General features: G+C 39.3%; 1 non-coding gene across 1 annotated transcript; it reads right to left on the reverse strand.

Moving 5' to 3' along the window:
- Positions 1–1,212: 1,212 nt before the first annotated feature.
- Positions 1,213–1,317, reverse strand: LOC131228361 (small nucleolar RNA R71). The gene has a single exon (XR_009162866.1). It is a non-coding gene; the product is annotated as a small nucleolar RNA R71 (small nucleolar RNA).
- Between the last annotated feature and the right edge of the window lie 21,439 nt (positions 1,318–22,756).

Raw genomic sequence — 22,756 nt, forward strand, 5'->3', positions numbered from 1 at the left:
CTAAAAGTTTTTATTTTATTTTATTCTTAGAAACTAACTTGTTTCCATATTTTGTAGGATCCTGACATAAGTCCATAAATTGGTAATTCCTTCATAATCTCTTTACTTTTTCTACGTTTTAGAATTAGGGTTTAAATTTTGAAATTTTTAACTCTAGTAATTTTTTTTTCTATTTTTAGGAAGTAGTTTATTTTTAGAAACTTTCTTATTTCTTAATTAATTTTCTACTTTTATTTTTAGTAACTTTCTAATTTTAGAATCTAATTTGTTTCCTAAATTCTTTTTGTTTAGAAACTAACCTTCCTATTTTGTAGGCCTTTAAAATAGAAATTTCTAATTCGGTAAGCTCTTTCCCTACTTTCTATTTTTCAGTTCTCTTTTAAATTTACTTTTTAGTTTAGATCTTTCCTAATTTATTTTAGAAATTTTCACTTTCTTTTAAGAATTCCTTCGTTTAGAAATTAATTTACCGTTATTTTTTCTTTTAAAGGAGCATTCTTCTCTTTTTAGAATCTAACTTATTTTTGTTTTATTTTGCAGGTTTTTAACTTAGGACTCCAATTTGGTAATTTCTTTCCAACTCTCTCTTTCTTTCTAGATTTTCTTTTCCTTTCTTAGGATTAGGTTTTTAATCGAGGGCTGCGAGTGTTTTTCATGCCCAAGTGGGCCCGGGATGACACTCGACGTCTCTTGACTGAAGGAGGATTGGTTAAGGGGTTGACTATCCATCGCAGGACTAGACACCACTCGAAATCTCCTGAGTTAACTGAAGTTATGGCTGAAGACCAACCTCCTCTACTTCCACCTAGGGTGGAGGATACCCAAGATGAGAATGAGGTGCAACAGGCACCCCCGCCTCGTACTTTACGAGATTATCTACAACCAGCGGGAGTGAGTATGCCCTCATGCATGATTTTTCCTGAAAACACGGGACAAATGGACATCAAGCCAGGAGTTATCCAACTCCTTCCCAAATTCCATGGACTTGAATCTGAAAGTCCATATTTACATTTGAAAGAGTTCGATGAGATAATAGTTACATTATGTTTTCCTAATGTATCTGAGGATACAATTAGGCTGAAACTCTTTCTTTTTTCCTTAAAAGAGAAAGCTAAGACGTGGTTACATTCACTGCGTCCTAGATCCATTGGCACATGGAACGACATGCAGAGGGAATTCATAAAAAAATTCTTCCCACATCATAAAACGATTACCCTCAGAAAAGCAATCATGAACTTTGCCCAAAAGGAAGATGAAACATTCTTCCAATGTTGGGAAAGGTTCAAAGATTTGGTCAGTTCATGCCCACCACGGATTTGAAACGTGGCGCATTACAAATTTTTTCTAGGATGGACTGACATCTTCCATGCGCCAAATGGTCGAGACAATGTGTAATGGAGAGTTCATCAACAAAGATCTTGACAAGGTATGGGATTACCTCGATAGTCTCGCTGAAAAAACACAATCATGAGACTATTACCCAATGGCGAACACCACGTCTAGGCCGACTTAATTAAAGGAGAAAGGTGGGTTATATCTCTTGAAAGAAGAGGATGATCTCAAGTGTAAAGTGACTACACTCATAAGGAAAGTTGAGGCCATGGAAGGAAAGAAGGATAAGGTCAATGAAATTGTTTGCGGCATCTGTGATTGCAACATTCACACAACTGAAAACTGTCCTACAATACCTGCCTTTCGAGGAGTGTTGAATGAACAAGCCAATGCCGTAAATAATTATCAAAGACCTTTTACTGGACCTAACTCCAACACATACAATCCTGGCTGGAAAAATCATCCAAACTTTAGTTGGAGAAATGGACAAACGGCGACTCCTCCAGGTTTCTTCAATCAAAATCCAAATCAAGTGAAACCTCAAGAGGAACCGGTTCAAAATTCCATACAAGAGCTGGCTCAGGCAATGCGGGGAATTACAGATTTTATGCAAAAGATAGATTCTCGTATGACGGTTATAGAAAAGGGGATGCTTCCTGCACAACCTCTCCCCAATCCTAAACCGCAGTACGAGAATAATGATCCCAGCTCTTCAAATCAGATGGGGCATGCTAAATCCATCACCACTCTTAGGAGTGGGAAGATCATTGATAAAACTCTTTCGGTTAGGCCCGAAAAGCCTCAAGAACCAGAAGAGGACAACAATGATGGATCCAGTGATGCCCCACAAAAAGTAGAACCGGAACTTCTAGAGAAGCCAGTTGCTCCATTCCCTCAACGGTTGGTTTCACCAAAACCTCTTTCTAACTCTCAGGATATCCTAGAGGTGTTGAAACAGGTGAAAGTCAACATTCCTCTACTTGATGTCGTTAAACAGATACCTTCATATGCCAAATTCCTGAAAGACTTATGCACGACCAAAAGATGAAAAATTATTCAAAAGAAAATCTTCTTAACTGAGAAAGTGAGTGCCATCCTGAAGCAAGACGTGCCGCAGAAATTCAAGGATCCCGGTAGCCCAACCATATCATGTGTAATCGGGAACCATCTAATTGATCACGCACTTCTTGACTTAGGAGCGAGCGTCAATCTGATTCCCTACTCGGTATACAAACAGTTAGGTTTGGGTGAATTAAAACCCACCCTAACCACACTACAACTTGCTGATCGTTCTGTTCGTGTACCAAGAGGGATAATTGAGGATGTGTTAGTCCAGGTCGATAGATTTTACTACCCTGTAGATTTTATCATCCTGGACACCGAACCCATCAATAACATGAGCACTCAGATTCCTGTCATTCTTGGTCGCCCATTCCTTGCCACGTCAAATGCAATTATCAATTGCAGGAATGGTATCATGACTATGTCTTTTAGAAATTTGACATTGGAGTCAAACATTTTTTTCAATAACGGCAGCAACGCAGAGGATGATGACGATTTCCACGACATTAACATGATTGACTCTTTCGTGGAAGATACGACACCTTTGACCTTATCCTCCGACCATCTGGAGACGTGCCTGGTCCACTCCCATGAGTTTGATGATTACATGCTTAGGGAGACATGCGCCTTGCTTGATACTGCACCGGTACTTGAAGTTAACCGGTGGAGGCCACAATTTGAAGAATTGCCACGAACCGATGTAGTGCCTCTACCGTCTAACCTCAAGCCGCCGAAGCTTGACCTAAAACCTTTGCCCTCTGATTTGAAATATGCCTATTTAGGTCAAGATGAGACATACCCGGTGGTGATCTCTGCCAACTTGGAGAAAGAATAGGAGAGTATGCTTATATCTACTCTCATTGAGCATAAAGGAGCCCTGGGATGGACGATAGCGGACCTCAAGGGAATCGATCCCTCGATTTGTACTCACTACATATATCTTGAGGATAATGCAAAAACCGCTCGGCAACCACAACGTAGACTAAATCCAAACATGAAGGAAGTGGTTAAGGGCGAGGTTCTTAAACTATTGGATGTGGGTATTATATACCCTATATCTGACAGTCAATGGGTGAGTCCAACTCAAGTGGTCCCTAAGAAGTCCGGAATCACCATCGTAGCCAATGCTAATAATGAACTCGTGCCAACTAGAGTCACTACTGGTTGGAGAATGTGCATTGACTACAGGAAATTGAATACCGTCACGAGGAAAGACCACTTTCCTTTACCATTCATTGATCAGATCCTTGAAAGGTTAGCTGGTCATTCCTATTATAGTTTCCTTGACGGGTATTCGGGCTACAACCAGATAGAGATAGCCCCTGAAGACCAGGAAAAGACCACATTTACATGTCCCTACGGCACCTTTGCCTATCGAAGGATGCCATTCGGGCTATGTAATGCCCCTGCCACCTTTCAGCGATGTATGCTTAGTATCTTTTCTGATATGGTGGGGCAATACCTAGAGGTCTTCACGGACGACTTCTCTGTTTACGGTCCATCTTTTAGCAAGTGCTTGGAAAGTCTTAAATGTGTGCTGAAAAGATGTGAAGAAAAGAACTTGGTACTTAATTGGGAGAAGTGTCATTTCATGGTTCAGAAGGGAATTGTCCTTGGACATATCATCTCGTCCAAAGGAATCGAGGTAGATAAGACAAAAATCGATCTTATCTCTAACCTACCTGTAACAACCCAATTTGATTTATTTATTTTTTTGTGGGAACTAACCCCGCCGTCCATTTGCGTGTGGCCCACCTGAGTTTCAGATTAACCTCATTTTTTTTGCCTTATATTCTCTTGGCCAAGCCGGGATAATGGACGGAGTGGATTTAAATTATTGTTAGTGGGACCCACTATATCTTAAAAAAAAAATTAAAAGGAAATAAAAATGAAAGTTATATCTTCCGCACGGCCAAACCACTTTCTCCACTTTCCTTCCGTTTTGTACGGTAATGGCCGCCAAACCCTCCCACGAAATGAAACTGCCCACATCTCCCACTCTTCCGCCTCTTTCCTCATATCCATTAAAAAGAAAGGAAAGATATAAACAAAGTTTCAATCGTATCATAAAGGGAGAGTAAACCGGATATATCAAGAGAGAGGGGGAAAGAGAAAGCTCTGTAGATCAAGAGAGAGGGAGATTAGAGCGGAGGCGGATCGTCAAACTTTAAGGTAGGTGATCTTCTCTTGAGATTTAATATTTTCAGTTAATTATTATGTTTATTTTTTTGGAATATTATTATCAGTTGATTTTTATGTAGGAAATCCTACCTATTCATGAATTTATATTTTATTTTTATTTTTATTATATATATATTCCTGATATTTAATGTTGAAATAATAATTATATATATATTTATATATATATAATAAAATAAATTTACCGAATAAAATAAACCAATTATCTAAGTTTATATTTTGATTTATAAATTCTATATAAAAAATAAATTTGCAAAATAAATTTATATTTTGATTTATATTTGTGTTATCATATGCCTCACTTGCAATTTCAGAGTGTGTGCATGTCAATCGTCGTACTCCACCAGAGTATCAAATAACTCCTCATGAAAAGTCAGGAGATATACCATAAGAAACTACTTTAATGGAGAATGTTTTAAGTCCATCAAGCTGGACCACAAGTTCGGTCCACCTAGCAATAGATTTATGACATATTAAGTTCATTCAAAATCCAACTCTTTCAATTCGTTTAAAACAACATGAAGAACATTTATATGAAAAATCAATCCTATATACTAGTCAGGATATCCACCAAAAATAGGAAATAACTTATAACTGTTGATAAATAGTATTATCCATTTAATGAGTGAATGTAAGTGTTTTCTTGTAAGTGATCCTAATAGTATAATAAACCTATTAAATGGGTTAGATTTTTACTTGTAAATTTAAGGTTAGAAGTTATTTACTTGATGGACCGTAATGTTTCCAACCAGTTGAACTGGAGATCTTCTTATTATAATGGGACCTTGCTAGTGCAGGATAGGCGAGTATGACTACAATCTTACTCGTCTCCATATGCAGAACATAGCACACAACTGTAAGTCTGAGAAATCTACCATGCAATCCACATCTTCAACGTGCCCAGATAAATATAATAAATAAATAAATAAATAAAAGAGCACGGTCTATCCATTTTCTTAGGCACCATGAATGAATGAAAGCTAACAACGTTCCTTATTCAACTTACAAGTATGGTCCACCTATTTAGTTTAACTGCTAAATTTTCAAGCAATAGGAACATAGAAAACATGACCTCTCAGATGAATGGAATAGATATCACACACGTGTCTTGTGTGGCACATGACCCACGAGTAGGATTCAAATCCTACTCGCGCGAGTAGCTTTCCCATTTTCCATGAAAAAAATTGAATGGTGGGGCATTGGAGTGGCTGCATGTATTCTAGAAATCAACCAACGGCTTTGGATTTGTGCAAGTGGTCATGACCCCTCCGGCTCTGTAGTGTATACATTCATCATATACCTGCATTTTTAATTATTACTTTGGGATACACATTTACTCGGTTTGTTGTATGGATTTATTTCCACAATCTGCCTCTTTATTAAATAATAATATCATGATAGTTTACTGCCATTTTTAATATGGTGGTGACTCCTCAACCGTCCACTATGAAATGTTGGTATGATAATCAGACTGTCCAAATTGCCAAACCAACTTTTGATGGTGGGCCACAAAAAATAAAATAAATAAATAAAAATATTTGAGCTGAGAATGCGAAAGTAACCATGAATTTTAGTAGGCCCAGCCACTCAATGTGAGATTTATTACTTAAGGGTGGAGCTCGTATAGAACTTGATATTTTAACAAATTTATGTACCTCATATAGAACTTGCATTATAGTGTAGAAATTGAATTTATTAAATTATTAATCATTTATTTTTGTTGATATTAGAATTGTTCATGTTATTCATGCTTATCTATTGATTAGTTAAATTGTAAAAAAAAAATGTATATATGGTTGTATTAGCAAGTAGGGCGATCGTGTCCCTTGGGTGAGAGACCCTAAAGTCAGCAAGTAGGGCAATCGTGTCCCTTGGGTGAAAGACCCTAGAACCCATTGGATCCTTTGGAGTCTCCTTTGTGTACGGCGTATGAGTACAATTGTGTGCGTGGACATACGTCAGGAGTACAACTGGAGCAGTAGTCTGACCAGCTAACGTATAAATGGGTCCCTCACCATGAGGTACCAGTGCATGGGCGTTAATGCAACGTGACCATCCACTTGGATACGGTGTTGTAAGAAATAATACAAATGTTAGGAGTATTCATGGAAATATCACATGTATTGCATTTTATAATTCTGTTGTTAAATTCCATTATCTGTTTCGATTCCTTCTTTTAAAATTGATATTATCTGAACATGTTAAATTTTGGGTAAGAAACGACCCTACTGGGCTGTTATGCTCATCCTACTAAAACAAATGCACAGGTGCAGAGCTGGAATATTACGAGCAGGCGGGTCTCTACTATTAGCTTTATTTTTATTTATTTTTATTTTTTTATCAGGTTTAGTTTTAATTCAAATCATTTTGTTATTAGGTTTAGTTTATGTTCAAATTTCGATGTAGAAAGGGTTGAATTAAATAAACATTTCAGTTGTATTTCCTTTTAGATGATGTTGAGTGTTGATTGAATTTAATTAAATCAATTGGATTGTAATTAATGTATTATATTTAACTCACACCTTGAGATTCGGGTCCCGAAGACCTTATTCGGGTACTCGAATTTCGGGGCGTGACAGCTTGGTATCAGAGCCAGGTTAGATTAAAATTTTGGACCTAGGGTTGTCTTTAGAATTAGTAACTCAAACATAAATCCCTTTACTTTTATGATAAAAAAAATAGAGGTATAAATTTAGGGATCATTACATTATGTTGACATCATATATAATCTTATTTAGACTTAACACTGAACTAATAACCAAATCTGGACCTAAAGGAAGTTTTAAAGATTTTTAGCATATTACGTTAAATTGGACAGCAATAGTAGGCAGAAATTACTTAACTTACAAAAGTCATAACTAATTAATTAAAACTCATTTTAAGTTGATTCAAAATCTCAATCGTATATTAACAAGTATAGTTTCATTAAAAAATAATTTAAAAATATAAATATATGCTTATCCTTTACCAATATTAAGTTATGTATATACTAGTTAGAAATCGTTTGTTTCTGTACAGACCTAATTATCCGAATTTTAGAAATTTTTGTAGACTTTGTATTAAGCTAAAATTTTATATAATTATAGAAGACTTATATATGTATCTTTATAAAAAAAATTTAGATCAATCCGACACTTATAAGTACCAGAATCATTAGTGGGAATAGTAGCATAAGAATCTGAATTTTCTGCACTACAATTTTGATATATGTTATTGTCTGAATTCTCTTAATCTTCATGTGTTAATATTTTATATTATCAAATCTTTCTTACAATCCAATAAATTTTCATGCTTCTATGAATGTTAAATAGTATGCATTCTATTAATGATACGCAGAATTCAATTTAGTTAGTACAACCTACCTTAGTTGTCACACACTAAGCTTATATGTTTAATTAATCGTAGATTATGGCAGATCAAAACATTGATGTCGGAGCCACATCAGGAGTTCCTGGTCCTGATATTACTGAAAATGGGTCACTTATGGGTGGAATTCTTAGGGCCATAGGTGATCTTACAGCTCTTGTGGGCTATCAGATAAGACAAACTCAAGCATAAGGTCAAACCCAAACTGTTCATATAGCTAACGAAGGGATAGGAAGTTTATTAGAAAGGTTCAAAAGACAGAGGCCGCCTGTATTTAAGGGTGGGCCTGACCTATCGGAGGCCGAGGTGTGGAAGAAACAAATTGATAAGATTTTCACGGTTATGAGGCGCGATGATTACCAAAAAGCGGAATTGACTATTTATATGTTATAATGAGAGGCAGACCATTAGTGGGACTCAATCGTTAGGATGAACCCGAGAGTTGAAGCCTGGACCTGGGCCTAGTTTTGCGAGAAGTTTGACGGTAAATACTTTCATTTGTATGTGAAAAATCAAAAGGTGAGAGAATTCATGAAATTAGAGCGAGGTGATATGACAGCGCGCCAGTATGATGCTAAGTTTACGGAGCTATCATGATTTGTAACTTTTTTAGTGTCCGATGAAACCCGTAAGGTACAAAATTTTGAGGAAGGTTTAAGAGCCTCCATTCGTAGTCAATTAACCCCTTTCGTACAGAAGACATATGCCGAAGTATTGGAGCGTGCCTTAGCAGTGAAGAAAGACATCAACGAATACTGGAAGAATCGTGATCAGAGGAGGGACGTAAAGAGTGGTGCTAGAACTGCAACACATATATCTCCAGCCCAACAAGATGCAGCTAAGAGGCAGAGAACAACATCGATATCGATGGCCAGACCGACGACAGTACTTCCTCCACCACGATTTTCAGGATTTTGCTATAATTGTGGACTCGAAGGCCACACTTCTCGTTTTTGTTCCAGACCACAGCGCACACAGTATCCACAAAGGTCAGGATCTTCACATCAGTCTTTCAGACCTCCCCAGCAACAGACGTCGCCGTCTATGTCACAGCGACCTCCACTACATCCTTTTGCCTCACAGCCTTCATCGAGACCACCTCAGCCATACCCACAAAGGCCGCTACAGTCATACTCGAGGCCACCACAGCAAGGACCTTCATCGGTATATCAGAGACCACCTCAGCAGCCGCCGCCACAGGTTAAACCTCAGCAGTACCAGCAGTCAAGGCAGGGAGTTCAGACACCACGACCACAAGCTCAAGGCCGAGTCTACGCTCTAGTACAGTCAGGAGACGACACAGTACAGCCGTACGAAAATTTGGCGCAACAATACGAGGGCCCAATTCAAAGTTATGATGTTCTAGCACAGTCTGAGGATGGAGCGACCCAGACTTATGATGATGCCGCACTCTTATATGAGGATCCAGCACCGCCAACAGATGGCATTATTCAGCCCGACATCGAAGCTAGCAGCGATGTAGTCGAAGGTACCATCGTCATTTATTCATCCTTAGCTAGAGCGTTATTTGACTCTGGAGCATCACATTCATTTATTTCTTATTGCCTTTTATGCTCGCTTGAGTTATCTCCTACTCCCTTAGATAAAAGGTTAACGGTAGCAAACCCCCTTGGTAATTCAGTGGACCTAAGTCAGATTTGTAAATCCTGTCCGATCACTATCGAGAACGTAAATTTATCAGCTAATCTCATAGTTATGCCGATGCGAGAATACGATATTATATTGGGGATGGATTGGTTATCTTTATATCGGGCAAAAATCGATTGTTTTAGGAAAATGGTCATATTAAATATCGATGGGCGAGCACCGTTACAATTTCATGGGACGCGAAGGAAGGGAGCACCGGTTAGTTTGTCAGCCATCTCGGAAGTTGAACCTCAAGGAGTGGAACAAATTTTGATTGTTAATGAATTTCCAGAAGTATTTCAAGATATCCCTGGATTACCGCCAAAGAGAGATGTGGATTTCACAATCGATCTGGTACCTGGGACTGCACCAATCTCCAGAGCACCATACCGTATGGCACCTGTTGAATTGAGGGAATTAAGAGAGCAACTTCAGCAGCTCCAAGACCAAGGCTTCATTAGGGCTAGTACGTCGCCGTGGGGTGCACCGGTATTATTTGTAAGAAAGAAGGATGGTTCTTTGAGGTTATGCATCGATTACCGTCAACTTAATAAGGCGACTATCAAGAACAGGTACCCGTTGCCGAGGATAAATGATTTATTCGATCAGTTGAAGGGAGCTAAATATTTTTCAAAGATAGACCTACGGTCTGGATATCATCAGTTGAGGATTAGAGATGATGATGTACCCAAAACTGCGTTTAGGACTCGATATGGCCATTATGAATTTCTAGTGATGCCCTTCGGACTAACGAACGCTCCAGCAGTATTTATGGACCTCATGAACAGGGTCTTCAAACCGTATTTGGACCGATTCGTGATAGTGTTCATAGATGATATTTTAATTTACTCCAAGACGCAAGAAGATCATGCTGAACACCTTCGAATAGCTCTTCAAACTCTAAAGGACAATCAGTTGTATGCCAAAGCTTCAAAATGTGACTTTTGGAAGAACGAAGTAAAGTTCTTAGGGCACGTGGTATCGGAAAAAGGAGTGTCAGTAGATCCATCGAAAGTCGAAGCAGTGTTAAATTGGGAGCAGCCCACCAATGTGACAGAAGTGCGCAGTTTTCTCGGATTAGCTGGGTATTATAGAAGGTTTATTGAGGGATTCTCTAAGTTAGCAAGGCCATTGACTAACTTGACCAAGAAGGGCACTTCTTTTAAATGGAATGAAAGTTGTGTGCAGGCTTTCTCTGAATTGAAGAAGCGATTAACGGAAGCCCCAGTACTTTCTTTACCAGCAGAAGGGGAAAGATTTGTAGTATATACTGATGCATCTTATCAAGGGTTGGGATGTGTGCTGATGCAAGGTGGTAAAGCAATAGCATTCGCGTCAAGGCAGTTGAAATCTCATGAGCAAAATTATCCCACTCACGACTTAGAACTTGCAGCTGTAGTGTTTGCCTTAAAAATTTGGAGGCATTATCTTTATGGTGAGCAGTTTGAACTGTACTCGGATCACAAGAGTTTAAAGTATCTTTTTGATCAAAAGGACCTAAATATGCGGCAAAGGAGATGGATGGAATTCTTGAAGGATTATCATTTCGATATTTGCTATCATCCAGGCAAGGCGAATGTTGTAGCTGACGCGTTAAGCAGGAAGGCGCGCAAGCTGGTGGCAAGTTTAATGATTAAAGAATGGGAGATGCTTGATATAGTTAAAGATTTTGAAGTCAGACTACGTATCGATGAACCTCGGGCTTATATCAGTAATTTAGTGGTGCAACCCACTCTGGTTAGTAATTTCTAAATTATCCATTTATATTAACCCTTTAATTCTTATATTAGGATGTAGTTATTCAGAACTTTCTTTTCTAGGTGCGACGAATAATAGAAGCGCAGAAGAATGATGTATGGCTACAAGAGAAAATAATAGAAGAAGCGGGAAGGGACAACTTAGAGTGGCGAGTAGGCTCTGATGGTGGGGTTAGATTTCAAGAGAGGTTATGTGTTCCAGATATATCTGAATTAAGGCAAGAAATCTTAGATGAGGCGCACCGCACAAAATTCACCATCCACCCAGGAGGAACCAAGATGTACCGTGACGTACGACGTCAATATTGGTGGAGTAATATGAAGAGGGAGATAGCCAACTATGTTGCGAGGTGTCTTACTTGTCAGCAGGTTAAAGCAGAACATCAGAAGCCGTCGGGACTTTTGCAACCATTACAGGTCACAGAGTGGAAGTGGGAGCACATATCGATGGACTTTATTGTCGGACTACCGAAAACAAGCCGTCATCATGATGCGATATGGGTGATCGTAGATCGACTAACAAAGTCAGCACACTTTCTTCCTATACGTATTTCTTCGTCCCTAGATGACTTAAGCAAGCAGTATATCAAGGAGATTGTTAGGCTTCACGGCATTCCTGTGTCCATTGTATCCGATCGAGACCCCAGGTTTACATCACGCTTTTGGAAGAGTCTTCAGAAGGCCTTGGGAACGACGCTAGATTACAGCACGGCTTTTCATCCGCAGACTGACGGACAAATAGAGCGGGTAAATCAAATCCTCGAAGACATGCTTCGCAGCTGCATTCTCGACTTCAAGGGAAATTGGGATGACCACCTCTATTTAGTAGAATTCGCCTACAACAATAGTTTCCAATCCAGTATTGGCATGGCACCATTTGAAGCTTTATACGGAAGACCCTGCAGATCACCAAGTTGTTGGACCGAAGTAGGTGAAAGAACATTGTTGGGACCGGAACTAGTGCAAGAGACATCCGAGAAGATTTTCATCATCAAAGAACGTATACGTACTGCTCAGAGTCGCCAGAAGAGCTACGCCGACAATCGCCGAAAGAACTTGGAGTTCGCTATTGGAGACCATGTGTTCCTTAAGGTATCCCCGATGAAAGGAGTTACGCGATTTGGGAAGAAAGGAAAATTGGCACCACGTTACATTGGACCATTCGAGATCTTGCAGAGAGTAGGCCTCGTAGCCTACAGACTAGCCTTACCTCCTCAACTTTTTGGCGTCCACGACGTATTTCATGTATCTATGCTTCGGAAGTACGAAAGAGATGCATCGCATATCATTGACTGGGAGCCGCTGGAAATCCGTGAGGATGTTTCATACATAGAGCAACCGATTCGCATCCTCGACAGGAAGGAGCAAGTACTTCGAACAAGATCGATACCACTCGTGAAGGTTCAGTGGAGGCATCATGGCATGGACGAAGCTTCGTGGGAGCGAGAGGACGAAATCCGAGAGAAGTACCCTCATCTCTTCATATGATAGGTATGTTAAATTTCGGGGACGAAATTTTTGTTAAGGGGGGTAGAATGTAACAACCCAATTTTATTTATTTATTTTTTTGTGGGAACTAACCCCGCCGTCCATTTGCGTGTGGCCCACCTGAGTTTCAGATTAACCTCATTTTTTTTGCCTTATATTCTCTTGGCCAAGCCGGGATAATGGACGGAGTGGATTTAAATTATTGTTAGTGGGACCCACTATATCTTAAAAAAATTTAAAAGGAAATAAAAATGAAAGTTATATCTTCCGCACGGCCAAACCACTTTCTCCACTTTCCTTCCGTTTTGTACGGTAATGGCCGCCAAACCCTCCCACGAAATGAAACTGCCCACATCTCCCACTCTTCCGCCTCTTTCCTCATATCCATTAAAAAGAAAGGAAAGATATAAACAAAGTTTCAATCGTATCATAAAGGGAGAGTAAACCGGATAGATCAAGAGAGAGGGGGAAAGAGAAAGCTCTGTAGATCAAGAGAGAGGGAGATTAGAGCGGAGGCGGATCGTCAAACTTTAAGGTGGGTGATCTTCTCTTGAGATTTAATATTTTCAGTTAATTATTATGTTTATTTTTTTTTGGAATATTATTATCAATTGATTTTTATGTAGGAAATCCTACCTATTCATGAATTTATATTTTATTTTTATTTTTATTATATATATATTCCTGATATTTAATGTTGAAATAATAATTATATATATATTTATATATATATAATAAAATAAATTTACCGAATAAAATAAACCAATTATCTAAGTTTATATTTTGATTTATAAATTCTATATAAAAAATAAATTTGCAAAATAAATTTATATTTTGATTTATATTTGTGTTATCATATGCCTCACTTGCAATTTCAGAGTGTGTGCATGTCAATCGTCGTACTCCACCAGAGTATCAAATAACTCCTCATGAAAAGTCAGGAGATATACCATAAGAAACTACTTTAATGGAGAATGTTTTAAGTCCATCAAGCTGGACCACAAGTTCGGTCCACCTAGCAATAGATTTATGACATATTAAGTTCATTCAAAATCCAACCCTTTCAATTCGTTTAAAACAACATGAAGAACATTTATATGAAAAATCAATCCTATATACTAGTCAGGATATCCACCAAAAATAGGAAATAACTTATAACTGTTGATAAATAGTATTATCCATTTAATGAGTGAATGTAAGTGTTTTCTTGTAAGTGATCCTAATAGTATAATAAACCTATTAAATGGGTTAGATTTTTACTTGTAAATTTAAGGTTAGAAGTTATTTACTTGATGGACCGTAATGTTTCCAACCAGTTGAACTGGAGATCTTCTTATTATAATGGGACCTTGCTAGTGCAGGATAGGCGAGTATGACTACAATCTTACTCGTCTCCATATGCGAAACATAGCACACAACTGTAAGTCTGAGAAATCTACCATGCAATCCACATCTTCAACGTGCCCAGATAAATATAATAAATAAATAAATAAATAAAAGAGCACGGTCTATCCATTTTCTTAGGCACCATGAATGAATGAAAGCTAACAACGTTCCTTATTCAACTTACAAGTATGGTCCACCTATTTAGTTTAACTGCTAAATTTTCAAGCAATAGGAACATAGAAAACATGACCTCTCAGATGAATGGAATAGATATCACACACGTGTCTTGTGTGGCACATGACCCACGAGTAGGATTCAAATCCTACTCGCGCGAGTAGCTTTCCCATTTTCCATGAAAAATTGAATGGTGGGGCATTGGAGTGGCTGCATGTATTCTAGAAATCAACCAACGGCTTTGGATTTGTGCAAGTGGTCATGACCCCTCCGGCTCTGTAGTGTATACATTCATCATATACCTGCATTTTTAATTATTACTTTGGGATACACATTTACTCGGTTTGTTGTATGGATTTATTTCCACAATCTGCCTCTTTATTAAATAATAATATCATGATAGTTTACTGCCATTTTTAATATGGTGGTGACTCCTCAACCGTCCACTATGAAATGTTGGTATGATAATCAGACTGTCCAAATTGCCGAACCAACTTTTGATGGTGGGCCACAAAAAATAAAATAAATAAATAAAAATATTTGAGCTGAGAATGCGAAAGTAACCATGAATTTTAGTAGGCCCAGCCACTCAATGTGAGATTTATTACTTAAGGGTGGAGCTCGTATAGAACTTGATATTTTAACAAATTTATGTACCTCATATAGAACTTGCATTATAGTGTAGAAATTGAATTTATTAAATTATTAATCATTTATTTTTGTTGATATTAGAATTGTTCATGTTATTCATGCTTATCTATTGATTAGTTAAATTGTAAAAAAATAAAATAAAATGTATATATGGTTGTATTAGCAAGTAGGGCGATCATGTTCCTTGGGTGAAAGACTCTAAATTTAGTAATTAGGGCAATCGTGTCCCTTGGGTGAAAGACCCTAGAACCCATTGGATCCTTTGGAGTCTCTTTTGTGTACGGTGTATGAGTACAATTGTGTGCGCAAACATACGTCAAAGGTACAACTAGAGCAGTAGTCTGACCAGTTAATGTATAAATTGGTCCCTCACCATGAGGTACCGGTGAGTGGGCGTTAATGCAACGTGGCCATCCACTTGAGTACGGTGTTGTAAGAAATAATACAAATGTTAGGAGTATTCATGGAAATATCACATGTATTGCATTTTATAATTCTGTTGTTAAATTCCATTATCTGTTTCGATTCCTTCTTTTAAAATTGATATTATCTGAACATGTTAAATTTTGGGTAAGAAACGACCCTACTGGGCTGTTATGCTCATCCTACTAAAACAAATGCACAGGTGCAGAGCTGGAATATTACGAGCAGGCGGGTCTCTACTATTAGCTTTATTTTTATTTATTTTTTTTTTTTTATCAGGTTTAGTTTTAATTCAAATCATTTTGTTATTAGGTTTAGTTTATGTTCAAATTTCGATGTAGAAAGGGTTGAATTAAATAAACATTTCAGTTGTATTTCCTTTTAGATGATGTTGAGTGTTGATTGAATTTAATTAAATCAATTGGATTGTAATTAATGTATTATATTTAACTCACACCTTGAGATTCGGGTCCCGAAGACCTTATTCGGGTACTCGAATTTCGGGGCGTGACACTACCTCCACCCAAGAACATCAGAGACGTGCGATCCTTCTTAGGGCACGCAGGATTTTACAGGCGATTCATAAAGGACTTTAGTCTTCTCTCTCATCCTTTATGTAATCTTCTTCAAAAGGATGCTCCGTACCAGTGGACTGAGCAGTGCCAGGAAGCTTTCACCAAGCTTAAGGGCACGTTAACCACTGCACCTATCATGCAGTCACCCGACTGGAGCCTTCCTTTTGAGCTTATGTGCGATGCTTCTGATTATGCTCTTGGAGCGGTCCTAGGCCAGAGAAAAGATAAGCGGCCCTACGTCATTCATTACGCAAGTAGAACTTTAAATTCTGCCTAGGTGAACTACTCGACTACGGAAAAGGAACTCTTAGCTGTAATGTTCGCCTTAGACAAATTTAGGTCCTACTTGATCGGATCCAAGATCATTATCTACACGGATCATGCGGCACTTAAGTATCTTCTTTCTAAGAATGATTCTAAGCCCCGCTTGATACGATGGATCCTTCTACTCCAAGAATTCGATTTGAAAATTAAAGATAAAAAGGGAGTAGAAAACGTTGTGGCCGATCACCTTTCTCGCCTTAATACTTCTGATTCCCTTGAGACGCCCCATATCAACGACATGTTCCCTGATGAACAACTGTTCAGAATCTCCCATTCACCTTGGTTTGCTGATATTGTCAATTATCTTGCTACAGGTGCCATACCGACACAGTGGACTGCGCAAGATAAGAAGAAATTTTTCACCGAGGTGCGCAACTTTTTCTGGGATGATCCTTATTTATTTAAATATTTCCCAGACCAAATTCTAAGGAGATGTGTACCAGACGATGAGCATCAGAGCGTCATCTCCTTCTGTCACTCAGAGGCCTGTGGTGGTCACTTTTCTGCTAAAAAGACCACGGCCAAGATTCTGCAGTGTGGCTTTTACTGGCCCACTATGTTTAGGGACACTCATGAGTTTTGCAAAGCTTGTGAGCGTTGTCAGAAATTGGGAGCATTGTCCCGTCGAAATATGATGCCTTTGAATCCCATCCTTATCATTGAAGCATTTGATTGCTGGGGCATCGATTTCATGGGACCATTCCCCCAATCGTTTGGAAATCTGTATATTTTGCTCGCCGTGGATTATGTCACTAAATGGGTCGAAGCGATTCCGTGTCGAAAGAATGACCATCGCACGGTCATTAAATTTCTAAAAGAAAACATCCTTTCTCGATTCGGAACGCCTCGAGCCATCATTAGTGATGGGGGCTCACACTTTTGTAATAGACCATTTGAGAGCTTAATGAAGAATACAGTATTTCTCATAAGGTGAGCACCCCATACCATCCACAAACAAGTGGACAAGCTGAGATTTCGAATAGGGAGATCAAACACATTTTGGAGAAAACAGTTTACCCAGATCGTAAGGATTGGTCAATCCGATTGACCGATGCCTTATGGGCATACCGTACTGCCTTTAAAACCCCTATTGGAATGTATCCCTTTAGACTTGTCTATGGGAAAGCTTGTCACTTGCCTGTGGAGTTGGAACATAAAGCGTACTGGGCGATAAAAAATCTAAATTTCAATCTGGACAACGCTGGCTCGCTACGCAAACTTTAATTGAATGAACTTGAAGAAATCCGGAATGATGCGTACGATAATTCGAGAATTTACAAGGACAAGATGAAAGCATTTCATGACCAACACATTTTGCGAAAATCATTCACGCCTGGTCAGAAGGTCCTTTTGTACAATTCTCGATTACATCTCTTTCCGGGTAAGCTTCGATCTCGTTGGACCGGCCCTTACATTGTTGTTACTGTTTTTCCTCATAGGGCCGTTGAGATAAGAGATCCCGACAATGGCAAGGAGTTTAAAGTCAATGGCCATCGATTGAAACCATTTGTCGAAAAATTTGATTCAGAGGACATGTCCATGCCTCTGACTGATCCTGTTTACCAGGATTGATCTCCTAGTCTGATGGAGGTATAGGTAGGTTTCCTGTTTTCTTAGGACTAGAGTAGTTGCCTTATTTGTCTGGCTGAAGACGGTAAACTTAGCGCTCCTGGGAGGCAACCCAGTTCTTCATTTTATGTCATTTTTTTCATTAGTCAGTTCAATGTTTGTGGGTAACATTACTGCAAACCCTCACGAGACTACAACTCATCCACTAGGGGAAACCTAGGGGTTTAAAGGCTTGTTGCATACGCTAAATGCAATCGAGAGCACCTACGAAAGTGGTATAGGTGGGATTGTATTTTTGTTATTTTATTTTACTTCTGTTGGTTTCTCTCTTGTGCTGACCTCTCTTACGTAGAAATCTTTGAAAAGCCTCTTGATTCTTTCATCCAGGTATTATCTTTCCATCACTTCTCATTTACTTTTTGTCCCATGTGCATCGCATGCCTATTTCTTTTACATTGAGGACAATGTAGATTTTTGGTTGGGGGTAGGAGATTAGGTTTCATAATCAGTGTTTTCTTCATCTTGAGCAAAAGTTGTGAAAATTTTTAATTTTTCAGGACTTCTGATGAAGTCGAAGTGATTTTGACGGCCATCTAGGGCACTTAGAATTTCAAGATGCGTGATGTTGGTACTTTATGACTCTTGGATTCAGTTATCTATTAAATTTCACAGCTAAGTTTGAATTATTAATCCATTATTAGAATTTGTAAACATTGGTTGAGTCATGAATTCGCAGGACACATCTCGCTTGCATATTAAGGTTTCAGTTCGATATTAAAGGATTAACTTGGTAATCACTAAACATGAAAGGAACCAACTTGGAAAATTGAAAGGATTGGGCAAATGGTCTTTACCTTAGGTTTGCTCCCTATAGGTGTAGATTTAATTCCCCATGAATGATATGTGAAAAAGTTGAGTGTACAGTCTTTACCTTAGGTTTGCTCCCTATAGGTGAGGATCTGATCCCTCTTCTTGGCGTTACTTTTAATGAAAAAATCAAAAAAAAAAAATAAAATAAAATAAAATTTTGTGTAAGCCAAGAAGAGTTATCGTGAATTCTCTCAGTTGTTACCAATGATATCCTTAAATATCAAGGTGAATCTTAATGTTGACAAGTCGAGATTAGACTATACATTCATAGATCTCAATGGTTAGAATTTTTCTAATTAATGGAATAATACTTTGAACTTGATTATGAAGTTTACCGTGCGCTGGAGTCTAGGAGAAAGTAATATCCAACAGTCATGAATCTAAAAATTCTCATATCTGGATTACTCTGCAAAAATCACTCGAGTTTATAAATTGTTCTGTAATTCTCAACTTATTTTTCGCATACTTTGCTCGGGACTAGCAAAATGCTGGTTGGGGGTTGTGTTGAGGGTCAAATATTGCATATCAGACCCAGTTGTTGCATAGATTTATAAACATGGTACCATTTAATATCTCATTTTAATCATGTTTCTATTGCAGAGTGTATGTACGAGCATGGACTGAAAAAGGATGCTTAAAGCATGGATTTAATGCTCTGATGACACCAAAGCATGGGATGGACCCCAGGAGATCAAGATCGGCATATTTGCACGCCAGGGATCCAAGGAAATCAAGAAACTAATGCTCAAGTAGCCTGAAATTGGTACAGAGTACAAGATCACAGGGTTCCCACCATCCGTTCAGCTCGAAACTCCATATTTGGCCTGAAGACCTTATATAAGCCGTACAAATCAAAAATCAACCATTGGATTGCTGTGGAAGTGGCCAAACGAATAGATCAGCCCCTTAAATCCTTAAGTGGGGCCCACCTGATGTATGGATATGCTCCATTTTTGGTCTCAACTGCTTAAATTAAATGAAAAAGAGGTTGCACGGATCAGATTTCTCACATGCATGAGGCTGGGACCCACCGTGCGTACGTGGGAGTGCACAGGGCTGTACCATTGCAGTGTACCGAGCAAAGGAAGCAGTCAAACGGGCGTTTGACCGAAATATCTGCCCAAATGCAGCAGAGTCCGTGTCCGTTTACAATAGACGGACGAACTGTCCGTCCACCATCTCAATATGGGCCACCAAAAAGATGATCGGGACCGTCCATATGTTTCAGGGGGTCAAACCGACCGTACATATAAGGTCTTTTCTGATTTATGCTCGCATACACAGGAGAATACTGCCCAAAACATGGGACGGACGGCTGAATGAAAGCATCGGTGGACCACACCAAAACTCGACAAGAACCAGCCCTTCCTTACTGAAATTTCGAGGGAAAACCAGTGGACGGTGTGGATTTCTCAAAACGAAAGCCATGTGGGCCCCACCATCAGCCAGCGTAAGTGCGTAACGCACTCTGTTTCGCAACCGACGCCGTCCGGTTTTCACGGCGAGTTGTGCGCTCGTGGGGGCGATCGGTCGGCTGATCCGAGCCGTTCATCATGTAGGTCTGCCGAAAATCTCCCAAAGGACGTTGTCCTTTTGGAAGGAAAGCAAAGAAGAAGAAGAGGGGAAGACTCCGAGTTTGGCTGCTGTGCGTGAGGAACGTTTCCGCAGCCAACTCGTCCGCGGACTCCAGCCTTGCGCACGGACCTCCTCCCCTATATGAGGAAAAAGAGAAAGGATTGAGAGGGTATCCACGGCTGGAGAGAGAAGCATTCGGGGGAGAAGAAAAAGGGAGGAAGGCTGAACGTGGGTTGCTGCTGCTGACGGTGGTTGCTGCAGCACGTGGGAAGCAGCAGGTTTTTTTTTCCGCTGGATTGAGGGAACGGCAGTGTTTTGGCTGGAGGCAGAACCGTGGAGGAAAGGGAAGATGCTGGAAAAGCTTAGGACTGGACTTTGAATGTGGAGCAGAAAAAGAAGTGAGAGAAAAGTGTTTTTTTTTGTTTCTTCTTTTTCTTCTTATTTTTGTTAAGGGTTAGCCGCATCATGGCGAGCTAAACCTCTTAGCTGGGGCTAAGAGGGGAAGCTTGTGGCGTGATGGGACTGACTCTATGCCATTGAATTATGCTGACTGACCAATGATGATTTTAGTTCAATTAAAAGGAATACTTTCAGTTCTCTTTTAATGGTTTGTTGTGACTGAAATTACAATAGATCTGCGATGGCTTTGAGTATTTCTCTCTCCCTTTGATGTTTATGATGTCAGGAAGCCCTGTTGTTCACCATCGTCTCATGGGCATGGTTGGATGACGGTATCCTTCTTAACCTTCATGCATTGTTGAGTGGTTGGTAATTAGTTTAATTCTATTGTTTGCTTTGCCTCCTGGGCATGGTTTAATGATGGAATCCATTCTAATTCATATACCTTTCATCTCTTTAAAACTATATTAAAAGAAGTTCAGTATTTTTCATGGTAATGGCATAAGATCTCCCTGATCTCTACAAGTGGATCCTCTGAATCCCTAGTTTCCTTCTTCTGAATTCCTTAAAGTTTTAGATAATTACTCCACAATTATTCCTTAAATTTCTATTTGGTTAGATCATATCTTAGTCTAGTTCTATTTCTACCTAGTCTCAGGAAACGTACAAGTTTCAGTCCCTGTGGATTCGACCTCGGTCTTACCGAGTTTATTACTACATCACAACCCTATACTTGGGGAGTGAACAGCAGGTAATGACGGAGCATTGATCCGTTTGTTTCAAAAGTTGTAACATCCTGAATTTTTGCTATTTTGGATTGCCAAAAATCCTTAATTTTTTTTATAACTAGCCACGTCATCACTTACTAACCCTTAACGCTCAAAGTGAGCCTATACGCGGCTAGTACCGATAAAGAACCGTACAAATAAGATTAATCAACCATCGAAAACTAACTAATCCGACCGATCACTTAAAGATCGAGTTTAGCCCCATAATTTAATCACATAGGGCCCAAATCTAGCCAACTTATCACTGACCAATTGAGATAACCATAACCAAATAAAGATATATCTAAAGCCAAGACAACTATGGGTCAAATCTTGATTAATAAACCAAATCAATCTGGTCACTCATTTAGCCTAAGAACCAACGATCTAGAGTGATCATGACCGAATCACCATTTTTGCTAATTTCAAATAGGCCATACTATAAACTTAGTTAATCCGGACCTTAACAACTGCGCCCAAGAAATCTCCCTGTCCAATTTATTTTAGAAATGTCTTGATTATCCGAACAAGCTCTACACCGCTCGTTAGTGGGCCACTAGTCCCGAAATTATAGAATAATATCCGTTTCACTGGGTTTGATGTCCATCGCGGACGGTGGGCCCAAACGATGCTCCGAACCGCACAACTTGGATCATGAAGGTAGAGCTTGAAAGGCGTGACTCTCCGGAACTTGAAACCTGAAACTTAAGTGAGTTGGTCCTGCCACTAAAATGGTGAAGTTGAGACTTTCTAACCATTAAATTGCAATCAAACTTGGGTAATGAGTCATAGATATTTGCCTGCTCATATCCGTATAATTGTAGGCCCGATCGATCAACAATGACCATTGATAGAAAATTGGGCCCCCGCGATCAACTGACTCATCTATTTGCCACCAAACTTAGGATAACCCTTCATCTAACTATGGAACACCTATTTCATAGCACAGATGGTTCAAGGGCCACTAGGACAGCCCCAGGGACCAGAAATGCACCCACTAAGGGTATATGCATTAGGACTAGCCTCCCTAGGGCTAATTGGGTTAACTTTCAGGCTATATAAGCTCTTAAAATCCTCTCCCACCCTCTCATACGAATTTTTCAGCAGAGGGAGAGAGAGAGAGAGAGAGAGAGAGAGAGAGAGAGAGAGAGTGGAAGGGGAGAGTGAGCTCAAAGGGTGGGAATTGAGAGGA

The sequence above is a fragment of the Magnolia sinica genome, chromosome 15, assembly GCF_029962835.1.
Source record: "Magnolia sinica isolate HGM2019 chromosome 15, MsV1, whole genome shotgun sequence".
Classification (NCBI taxonomy): Eukaryota; Viridiplantae; Streptophyta; class Magnoliopsida; order Magnoliales; family Magnoliaceae; genus Magnolia; species Magnolia sinica.